This window comes from Eleutherodactylus coqui, chromosome 11 (genome assembly GCF_035609145.1).
Source record: "Eleutherodactylus coqui strain aEleCoq1 chromosome 11, aEleCoq1.hap1, whole genome shotgun sequence".
Classification (NCBI taxonomy): Eukaryota; Metazoa; Chordata; class Amphibia; order Anura; family Eleutherodactylidae; genus Eleutherodactylus; species Eleutherodactylus coqui.
In genome coordinates this window covers 133,595,871-133,608,108 of record NC_089847.1, presented here as the reverse complement: position 1 = coordinate 133,608,108, position 12,238 = coordinate 133,595,871, and the positions used below count along the sequence as shown (strand labels likewise).

General features: G+C 43.1%; 1 protein-coding gene across 3 annotated transcripts in view; it reads right to left on the bottom strand.

Moving 5' to 3' along the window:
• MICAL2 (microtubule associated monooxygenase, calponin and LIM domain containing 2) overlaps positions 1 to 12,238 on the bottom strand; it is a 229,108-nt gene that overhangs the window by 205,529 nt on the left and 11,341 nt on the right. The window lies entirely within an intron of this gene.

Below are 12,238 nucleotides of genomic sequence, written 5' to 3'. Positions count from 1 at the left end.
ATCGCCAGCTGTGGGCGTTCCCTATAACTCAACCCGGACAACCAATGTCTCCACCCATACTTGCGGTGGAGACATAATACACTAGCACCAAAAGACTGTAGAGGGTTTTATTTTTATTAACACTGTTCTAGTCAATTCTGTAAAAATTTTAAATTAAGTGGGCAGGGTTAAGGCAGCCTAGGCAGCCATCAAATTCATGACTTATTCCAGAAACTGGCATATACACTATAGCGCAAATCTCAGGTAAGCTTAACCTGCTATAGCTTTCAGAAAGTGCCACCGTATGTGCCCTCAGCCATAGAGATCCTTCACACACAGGGAGGAACTCAAAAACCAAGATGCCCCAAAGTCCTGGCGTAGACTGTGGCATAAGTGCCCAAAATTGTGATTTTTTTTTTTGTAGGTTTTTGCCAGCCCGACCACGTTGTAAACAAAGACACTGGCATATATTATAGCCGTAATCTATGTCATCTCATAGCTGCCGTAGATCTCACATTTCACGCACGAACAGCCCCAAAGGAAGCGACAAATACATGAAGAGTCTTGTGCCTCTACCTACATTTGTCGCATTTCACAGCAAACGTTATTTAGATGTGAAAAAGATGCCTGACGGATTGCACGCAATTTTTGGATCATCCCTACACTTTAATAGTGTTTTTTTATGGTGGTATTTTTTGGTCACACATGCGCTTTTTTCCCCTCTATAAGTCTATGTAAAAAAAAACAAACAAAAAAAACCACCAGAGCCACAGAATGCTGGGATTTTGAAAGAAAAAATGCCATTACCCTCCGGCCCCTAAAAAAAGATGCCGCAGTAAAAAAATGTCATGTTTTTAGGGCGATTCCTATTTTTACTATTGACCTACAGTTAGCATCTGGACTCGGCATTTCTTGTTGCAAAAATTATGCAACTGTGTCAAAACAGACAAAAGCATGACATTTAAAAAAAATGATGTGCGACACCAGCCTGGGGCCGCTCTCATACATGCGTATAAAAACACATTGGTAATACGGCCGTATTATGGACGTCCTTGAAAAGACATTACATCCATAGGGCATCAATTTTTCATACGAATTTGCTGAATAGAAGAGAATACAAATGGGCAAAAAATTGATCATGCCTACCAGATGTGGCAAATGCGCAGGAAGAAAGAGTATGCTGTGTTTTTTGCGTGACGCAATTGCGCATGCAAAATACGCGCTTCTCAGCACGTCCATGGAAATCAATGGGTTCTATTTTCTGCGTACAGCACCTCAGCCAATCACAATCAGCTCCTTCAGCAAGCGGGGATTTTAAATCCCCGCCTGCTCAAATAACAGCACTACAGAGCCGGGGACAGCGCAGAGCAGACGCAGCTGAACCCCGGCAGCTGAAGGAAGGTGAGCCTCTATTTTTTTTATTTTTTTACACTACTTTTACTATTTTTTCAGGGAAGGGCTTATATTTAAAGCCCTTCTCTGAAATGCAATGACAGGGAGCCAGCAGCTGAATCCTCTACTGCAGCTGTCATGTGTGACAGCTGCGGTAGAGAATTGAAGAATTCCTCTGCTGCATCTATCACAGATGTGGCAGGTGCAGCAGCAGGGAATTCTTTTTACTAGGGGGATGAAGAAAACATCTGCCGCATGCGGCAGATATGTTCTTTATCCCCGCGGGGGACACGGCAGCGGTGGACAGGTAAGTTTTTTTTTTTTACACTAAAATTATTGTTTTTCAGGGAAGGGCCTATATGTAAAGCCTTTCCATGAAAAACAATTCAGCGGTGCCGGCAGACCATTGTTTTCAATGGAGCCGCCAGCAGCAGCCGCGGCTCCATTGAAAACAATGCGTGCATTCACTATGGTGCATGCATGTCCTATCTTTGCAGGCACACGCCTGTAAAGAACGGACATGTGAACAGACCATGGGGAGTGCATTGGGGCTAATAAACGTGTGTTTTAGTGCGCGTATACACGCACAAAGACACGCTCATGTGAAGCCACCCTTAGGATGTAACAAAGAAGACCTAGATGCTAATAAATACCCAACGCCATGTGAGTAGCTGATGAAACAAGTCTCTCCGCATCCACAAAATGTTATGAGATGATTTGGCACGGCCCGGGTACAGCTGAGGTTGGCATTCTCCTGCAATACAAATTCCAGTTGCTTCTTCACTTAATGAGTAGTTTTGCTCCTTAATCTACCCTTTATAAAGCTGCCTGAAGTTCACAACATTCTGAATGAACATGCCCAAAGCTGCAACAGTAATTTAAACAACGTGATATAAATGCCAGGCGTTGTTCTGCTTGGCACAGAAAAGCTGAGCGGCGGAAAACTGCAAAACTTTAACAAAACTGCAAAGAACAAACAGAGCTGCACTCACTATTCTGCTGGTGGAGTCACTGTGTATATACATTACTTATCCTGTACTAACCCTGAGTTACATCCTGTATTATACACCACAGCTGCACTCACTATTCTGCTGGTGAAGTCACTCTGTACATACATTACGTATCCTGTACTGATCCTGAGTTACATCCTGTATTATACTCCAGAGCTACGCTCCCTATTCTGCTGGTGGAGTCACTGTGTACATACATTACGTATCCTGTACTGATCCTGAGTTACATAATTGTATTATACTCCAGAGCTGGACTGCTGGTGGAGTCACTGTGTACATACATTACGTATCCTGTACTGATCCTGAGTTACACAATTGTATTATACTCCAGAGCTGCACTCACTATTCTGCTGGTGGAGTCACTGTGTACATACATTACTTATCCTGTACTGATCCTGAGTTCCATCCTGCATTATACTCCAGAGCTGCACTCACTATTCTGCTGGTGGAGTCATTGTGTACATACATTACTTATTCTGTCCTGATCCTGAGTTCCATCCTGTATTATACTGCAGAGCTGCACTCACTATTCTGCTGGTGGAGTCGCTGTGTACACACATTACTTATCCTGTACTGATCCTGAGTTACATCCTGTATTATACTCCAGAGCTGCACTCACTATTCTGCTGGTGGAGTCACTGTGTACATACATTACTTATCCTGTACTGACCCTGAGTTACATCCTGTATTATACTCCAGAGCTGCACTCACTATTCTGCTGCTGGAGTCACTGTGTACATACATTACTTATCCTGTACTGATCCTGAGTTCCATCCTGCATTATACTCCAGAGCTGCACTCACTATTCTGCTGGTGGAGTCGCTGTGTACACACATTACTTATCCTGTACTGATCCTGAGTTACATCCTGTATTATACTCCAGAGCTGCACTCACTATTCTGCTGGTGGAGTCACTGTGTACACACATTACTTATCCTGTACTGATCCTGAGTTACATCCTGTATTATACTCCAGAGCTGCACTCACTATTCTGCTGGTGGAGTCACTGTGTACATACATTACTTATCCTGTACTGATCCTGAGCTCCATCCTGTATTATACTCCAGAGCTGCACTCACTATTCTGCTGGTGGAGTCACTGTGTACATACATTACTTATCCTGTACTGACCCTGAGTTACATCCTGTATTATACTCCAGAGCTGCACTCACTATTCTGCTGGTGGAGTCACTGTGTACACACATTACTTATCCTATACTTCTCCTGAGTTACATCCTGTGTTATACTCCAGAGCTGCACTCACTATTCTGTTCCATTATACCGTATCACCGTAGTTCATGAGATGATGATATTCCATACTTTCTAGCTCACTGAGCTGTCACTGCTCCTACCATCATTTCATGGGGATGCCGTGTTGTTTAAGGCCTTGACCTGTTATTGTTATGGAGTCCCAGGACAAATTCCATTAGAAACAATTAAGTAATTAGAGTTCACTTAATATTCTAAGGATCTGACTAATTAGAAGGTGACTAATGGCTCATTAACACAAAACTATTATTGATCATAATTCATTCTGTGTAAATACAAAATACTGACTATTCATTCGCAAGTCGTTATCCCTGACTTTCAGTCAACATAACTAACTATCCCGGGATTCTTGTTCGGTGTAAACCCTCCTCGCTCAGCGCTTCACATAGAAGATGAAGTACTGAGTGAGAAGCCTGTGATCCAGCAGCTAAATCTGTCTGTCTAAACGCTCTACACGAGTGCTAACGACCTTAGCGGTGATGGCAGAGTTTGTGCAGTTGTTTAGCCGACTGTCATCCCGTGTAAAAGGGCCATAACTGCAGAGATGCTATCACTTGAAGCTCATTAGCATTTGCACTGAATGGCCCCTTTATTAGAGCTCCCGACCACTGGCGTAACTATAGGGAATGCGGTTGCACCCGGGCCCAGCAGCCTTAGGGGGCCCATAAGGCCTCTCCTCTCCATATAGGGAGCCCAGTACTATGAATAAAGCATTATAGTTGGGGGCCCTATTACAGGTTTGGCGTTGGGGCCCGGGAGCTTCACATTACGCCTCTGGGTTAAAGGCTTAAGAGAAGTTTAGGGGCCCCAAGATAAACTTTTGCACCTGGGCCCATGAGCCTTTAGCTACGCCTCTGCTCCTGACCCTCTCATAATTGGCACTTTCATGTATGGGGATTCTCCCCGTGACTCTGGAGTGCAGCATAAAATCACGTGACAAGTTTTCTGTGACCATTATCAATGTGAAAGTGATCTGTCCGCCTTCCAATGATGCCTGATCATCGGTGCCAGGCAAGCCTGGGCCGGGATTTTACTGCCAACCACGTGAGATTTTCTAGTGTAACACTGTGGAGTGTCCTGAGAATGGCGTGAGTGAAAAAAAAATCCAGTGAAAGAGGATCCTGTAGGCAGAAACAACTAGTCATCAAAAGGGGTCAAAGGAGGATGTCAGGAATCATTCTGTCCAACAGGCGGTGCACAGCCAAGAGCAACTGAATACAAGGCTGGTGCTCCAACTAACGTGTCCGAATGCCCAAGTCGCCTAAGCATAGATGGACTATAACAGCAGACGACCAGTTCCTGCACCATTGTGTCTAAAAAAAAAAACACAAAAACGAGACTCCAGGGGGGGGGGGGGGGGGGGGGGGGGGAAGTGCAAAAATTGTGTGGCTGATTAGTGTGAAAACAAGCCTTTTAACACATTTGTCGCATTTTGTAGGATCTCCGTGTGCCAGATGGAAACCTATGGCAACTATGAGTTGGAGCAGCTTTCCGAAATTTTTCATGCCAGTTTGAATCAGAACTTTTAACAAATGTGACGGCCACGGGAAGGCGGGCCCCCTAACACTAGGCTCCACCCACTTTTCAATACAGTGGTGCGGACTAGCGGAAGACTGGAAAAAGTTGCAGTTCTGACACAAGTCTAAGCCTGAAAACATAATACTTATGCCCAATGTAGATTAGAAAGTTGTGGAACTTTAACATAGTAACCAAATTTTACTTTTAAGTAAGTCAAAAAGTTTCTGGCAAGGAGCGCCAAAGAATAGTAAAACCACGCAATTCTGCACACTCAGCCCTCAATAAAAAAAAAACGCTGACATCGCCCACACAGCGTACAGCAGGTTTCTCTATGATGAAAAGAGAATCTCAGTACACGACCGTATAATCAACCCGAACGGCTGTTTAACCTCCACCAACATATGAGGCTAAAAGCCAATTACAGATCGAAAGAAGACGAGTCATTTCACTGTCATAAAGCAAACGACACTAAATAATAATACACATGTTCCCCGCGTGACAGCCGCCTCCTACTAGTCAAAAAACATCCTACCTCTGACTAATAGGATAAACAGCTTGGTTCTCATTCTACAGAGACAGGCAGGCACACCAACATCACCCTCCGCGCTTCCTGTTTACCTGCTCAGGTCTAAAGCTCCGTCCTTTTTACCAAGACTCCGTCTAAGATTACTATTGGCTGGAGAGACGTGAAATACATAAGTCACTGGGCTAAGAATTTCTTCAATGTGTGAACGCTGGAGTAACTGCGCCAAACACCACAAACAGAGAACAAGTGTATTAACGCAGCGACTCCTTACAACTATATCACAACCACAACCTCAACCTGCAAACAGACAATGGGTGGAAGAAGGGTAGTTACTAGTACTCAAAGCACATGTCAAGTTCACAAAAATTGTTGTCTACTCTAATACTGCCCCCAATGTACAACAATAGGACAACTATAATACTGCCCCCTATGTACAAGAATATAACTACTATAATACTGCCCCCCTATGTACAAGAATATAACTACTATAATACTGCCCCCCTATGTACAAGAATATAACTACTATAATACTGCCCCCCTATGTACAAGAATATAACTACTATAATACTGCCCCCTATGTACAAGAATATAACTACTATAATACTGCCCCCTATGTACAAGAACATAACTACTATAATACTGCTCCTATGTACAAGAATATAACTACTATAATACTGCCTCCTGTGTACAAAAATATAACTACTATAATACTGCCTCCTACGTACAAGAATATAACTACTATAATACTGCCCCCTATGTACAAGAACATAACTACTATAATACTGCCCCTATGTACAAGAATATAACTACTATAATACTGCCTCCTGTGTACAAAAATATAACTACTATAATACTGCCTCCTACGTACAAGAATATAACTACTATAATACTGCCCCCTATGTACAAGAATATAACTACTATAATACTGCCCCTATGTACAAGAATATAACTACTATAATACTGCCCCCTATGTACAAGAATATAACTACTATAATACTGCCCCCCTATGTACAAGAATATAACTACTATAATACTGCCCCCTATGTACAAGAATATAACTACTATAATACTGCCCCCTATGTACAAGAATATAACTACTATAATACTGCCCCCTATGTACAAGAATATAACTACTATAATACTGTCCCCTATGTACAAGAATATAACTACTATAATACTGCCCCCTATGTACAAGAATAGAACTACTATAATACTGCCCCCTATGTACAAGAATAGAACTACTATAATACTGCCTCCTATGTACAAGTATATAACTACTATAATACTGCTCCCCATGTACAAGAATATAACTACTATAATACTGCTCCCCATGTACAAGAATATAACTACTATAATACTGCCTCCTATGTACAAGAATATAACTACTATAATACTGCCCCCTATGTACAAGAATATAACTACTATAATACTGCCCCCTATGTACAAGAATATAACTACTATAATACTGCCCCCTATGTACAAGAATATAACTACTATAATACTGCCTCCTATGTACAAGAATATAACTACTATAATACTGCCCCCTATGTACAAAAATATAACTACTATAATACTGCCCCCTATGTACAAGACTATAACTACTATAATACTGCCCCCTATGTACAAGAATAGAACTACTATAATACTGCCTCCTATGTACAAGTATATAACTACTATAATACTGCTCCCCATGTACAAGAATATAACTACTATAATACTGCTCCCCATGTACAAGAATATAACTACTATAATACTGCCTCCTATGTACAAGAATATAACTACTATAATACTGCCCCCTATGTACAAGAATATAACTACTATAATACTGCCCCCTATGTACAAGAATATAACTACTATAATACTGCCCCCTATGTACAAGAAGATAACTACTATAATACTGCCTCCTATGTACAAGAATATAACTACTATAATACTGCCCCCTATGTACAAAAATATAACTACTATAATACTGCCCCCTATGTACAAGAATATAACTACTATAATACTGCCTCCTGTGTACAAAAATATAACTACTATAATACTGCCTCCTATGTACAAGAATATAACTACTATAATACTGCCCCCTATGTAAAAGGATATAACTACTATAATACTGCCCCCTATGTACAAGAATATAACTACTATAATACTGCCCCCTATGTACAAGAATATAACTACTATAATACTGTCCCCTATGTACAAGAATATAACTACTATAATACTGCCCCCTATGTACAAGAATAGAACTACTATAATACTGCCTCCTATGTACAAGTATATAACTACTATAATACTGCTCCCCATGTACAAGAATATAACTACTATAATACTGCTCCCCATGTACAAGAATATAACTACTATAATACTGCCTCCTGTGTACAAGAATATAACTACTATAATACTGCCTCCTATGTACAAGAATATAACTACTATAATACTGCCCCTATGTACAAGAATATAACTACTATAATACTGCCCCCTATGTACAAGAATATAACTACTATAATACTGCCTCCTGTGTACAAAAATATAACTACTATAATACTGCCTCCTATGTACAAGAATATAACTACTATAATACTGCCTCCTATGTACAAGAATATAACTACTATAATACTGCCCCCTATGTACAAGAATATAACTACTATAATACTGCCCCCTATGTACAAGAATATAACTACTATAATACTGCCCCCTATGTACAAGAATATAACTACTATAATACTGCCCTCTATGTACAAGAATATAACTACTATAATACTGCCCCCTATGTACTAGAATATAACTACTATAATACTGCCTCCTATGTACAAGAATATAACTACTATAAAACTGCCCCCTATGTACAAGAATATAACTACTATAATACTGCCCCCTATGTACAAGAATATAACTACTATAAAACTGCCTCCTATGTACAAGTATATAAATAGTATAATACTGCCCCCTATGTACAAGAATATAAATAGTATAATACTGCCCCCTATGTACAAGAATATAAATAGTATAATACTGCCCCCTATGTACAAGTATATAAATAGTATAATAGTACCTCGTATGTACAAGAATATAACTGCTATAATACTGCCCCTATATATAAATAGTATAATAGTGCCCTGTACAGGTAGGGTGTAGTTATACATATTGTGCCTCTCTTTGCATTCTCTGTTATTACTTTCTGCACTTGCTGTGTATCTGTTCTTGCAGATCTTGTGGTTATGCTACAGATGTAGCAAAGACAGCAGAAACCGGGCTGAGCTGACAATTACAGGGTGTCGATGCTTTGTGGTAGACGTGCCTCATCCTGTGAGGTCACTGGCGCCTTGAGGGTACGTTTCTCGACTATTACATGCCAAAGCAGCTGATATAAAACTGCCATAGCTCACAAGGGTCATAGGGGTCAGGGTGGGAAGCTGTAAAAATGCTCCCAATTCAATGTTGGTCACATAATGAAACTCCGTGCAATCTTGAAGCTTCAGATTGGCATCTTTTCCTACATCTCCCTGAGGCTCATGGACTTGGTGTCAGATGGGGTTTGGGGAGGCTAAAGAGCCTCCACTATGCACTGCCACTACTCCTCTCAGGCTGAGCGGGACACGGATGATGATGTATCTGTGCGCCTCATTCTCCGCTTTCCAATTTTTTTCTCCCAGACTCCAAGTCAGTAAAACTGGGAGCCTGAAATTAACCCTTGTGAGCTGAATTTTTAGTTGAATGGATTTTCCCCATTATCTACATATTGTGTTAACGAATACGTGATAACACCTTCCTTCTCTTATAGGGACAGCACAGCACTAACTTATGCCGCCTGCAGACGGCCGGGTCGGATCCCGCTGCGAGAATTCTCTGACCCGCACCCCTGCAGTGACCAGTGCGGCTCACCTGCTTCCGTGTCTGCTCTGTGACGTGGCGGCTGCCGCCCAGCAGGCGCATGTGCAGAGCTGAGCCGGCGCGTCGGTAGTGACATTTATGTACGTGCTTCTGCGAGACCCGCACAGAAATAGGACATGCCACGATTTGTTTCCTGCGCGTGTTTTCATGCGGACGAATCACGGCAGAGTGCATTGGATTGCGTTTTGTAATGCACACCCGTGGAATCCCGCCATGGAAGTTTCACCCGAGTACAGGGGGCCTTACTGTGACATTAAATACAATCTATTGTTTCCATTTATCAGACAATTCAGGCTAAAGAGATATCAGACACTCTCCTCTTAAGGCCCATTTATACGCAAAAATAATCTTTCAAACGATTGAAAGATTGAAAGTTTTAGCAATCGTTTTGCATAAAGTACTAATGAGCACGCTGTATATAGTGCTGCTGTACTGTTATAAAAGATGGGACTGATATAAGCAGCTTCTCTTATAACACTGTTGTACTGTAATAAAATGGGACTGATATCAGCCGCTCCTCTTATATAACGCTGCTGAACTGTAATATGATGGGACTGATATCAGCCTCTGCTCTTATAACACCCCAGTATTGTAATAAGATAGGACAGATATCAGACGCTCCTCTTATGTCATGGTGCTGTAGTGTAATAAGATGGGACTGATATCAGACGCTCTTCTTATAACCCTGTTTGCCTGTCCACGGGCGTTTTTGAATTGCGATAACCTGGCCGTGGGGATGCAATGCACGCTTTCCATAGCATTGCTATGGAAAGCGCTTCCCCCCTGTCTACCAGCGGAGAATCATAGAGATTCTCCGTTCCCAGCCGGCAATTCACAGCATGCTGCAAATTGTTGCGATTCTCCGTGGTCATCCTATCTGATAGATAGGCTGACTGCAGAGATCCACCTGCCGGCTCCTGGGCAGAGATTCGCCGCAGGATTTCGCAACGATATTTCGCAACGATAATCCGGCCGCGGGTAATGCAGTGAACACTTTACATAGACTTACTATGGAAAGCACAGCCCCCTGTCCACAAGCAGAGAATCATAGCGATTCTCCGCTGGCGGGATTCAAATCGCGGCATGCTGCGATTCTCCACGGTGAGCCTCTCTGTCAGAGAGCTAACAGCTCTCCCCCCTGCGTGGCTGTGGACAGGGGGCCTTATAAGAGGAGAACTTTTGTGCCAATTTAAATCCACACCAATAAATCAAGCAAATATAATGTACTGCTTTTGCCCATCAGTAAATCTGTACTTCTAGGTCTGCAGCAGAGACAATTTGCGGTTTTATATCCCAGCCCCCCTCCCCCCCTTTTGTCTTGGAGATGTTACTATTTCTGGCAGGCTTTATGAGGACACAATGTGTCAATACATTGTCTGTCGTTACTTTGTGGGGACGCAGACGCCGAGTAATGAGCAACAGGCGCATGTGATGTGTCGTTTCCCCGCACTTCCTGTGCACATGGGCTATACAAAAATGTAGTCACTTCTAACTATTGCAGTAAGCACAAGTCAGCGCGTGTAACAAGCCGCAGCGAAGACGGGCGAGTCTGAGTGACGTTAATGGCAAACTCCGGATAAATACTATATTATTAATGGGAACAATTAGCTACAGAAGAATTCTGCTTCACCTGTAAACTTCGAGTACTTGTAGGCGAGCAGATTTATCATTAGAACGAGCGAATGACATCAGCGTTAACTCGTTTGGTCTTATGCAGCCCGTTTATACAGGCAGATACATCGTTGGCTCGTTCACACGAGAAATCCTTCAGTCTTTCACATTTTCCTATAAGTGACTGAGAACGACTGAACGATCAGTGAACGAGCCAATGATGATTTTTATGCCTGCATAAAAAGAATGACAAGCAAAAAGCGAACAATTATTGTCGATGGCTCGCGTATAGACTGAATAATTTCCTCCACCTGCAGACAGTCCTCGCTACAGCTCCTCCTTTCGCAGACAGTCCTGGCTACAGCTCCTCCTTTCGCAGACAGTCCTGGCTACAGCTCCTCCTGCAGACAGTCTTTGCTACAGCTCCTCCTCCTGCAAGCAGTCCTCGCTACAGCTCCTCCTCCAGTCAGACCTCGCTACAGCTCTTCCTCCTGCAGTCAGTCCTCGCTACAGCTCCTCCTCCTGCAGTCAGTCCTCGCTACAGCTCCTCCTCCTGCAGTCAGACCTCGCTACAGCTCCTCCTCCTGCAGTCAGACCTCGCTACAGCTCCTCCTCCTGCAGTCAGACCTCGCTACAGCTCCTCCTCCTGCAGTCAGACCTCGCTACAGCTCCTCCTCCTGCAGTCAGTCCTCGCTACAGCTCCTCCTCCTGCAGTCAGTCCTCGCTACAGCTCCTCCTCCTGCAGTCAGTCCTCGCTACAGCTCCTCCTCCTGCAGTCAGTCCTCGCTACAGCTCCTCCTCCTGCAGTCAGTCCTCGCTACAGCTCCTCCTCCTGCAGTCAGTCCTCGCTACAGCTCCTCCTCCTGCAGTCAGTCCTCGCTACAGCTCCTCCTCCTGCAGTCAGTCCTCGCTACAGCTCCTCCTCCTGCAGTCAGTCCTCGCTACAGCTCCTCCTCCTGCAGTCAGTCCTCGCTACAGCTCCTCCTCCTGCAGTCAGTCCTCGCTACAGCTCCTCCTCCTGCAGTCAGTCCTCGCTACAGCTC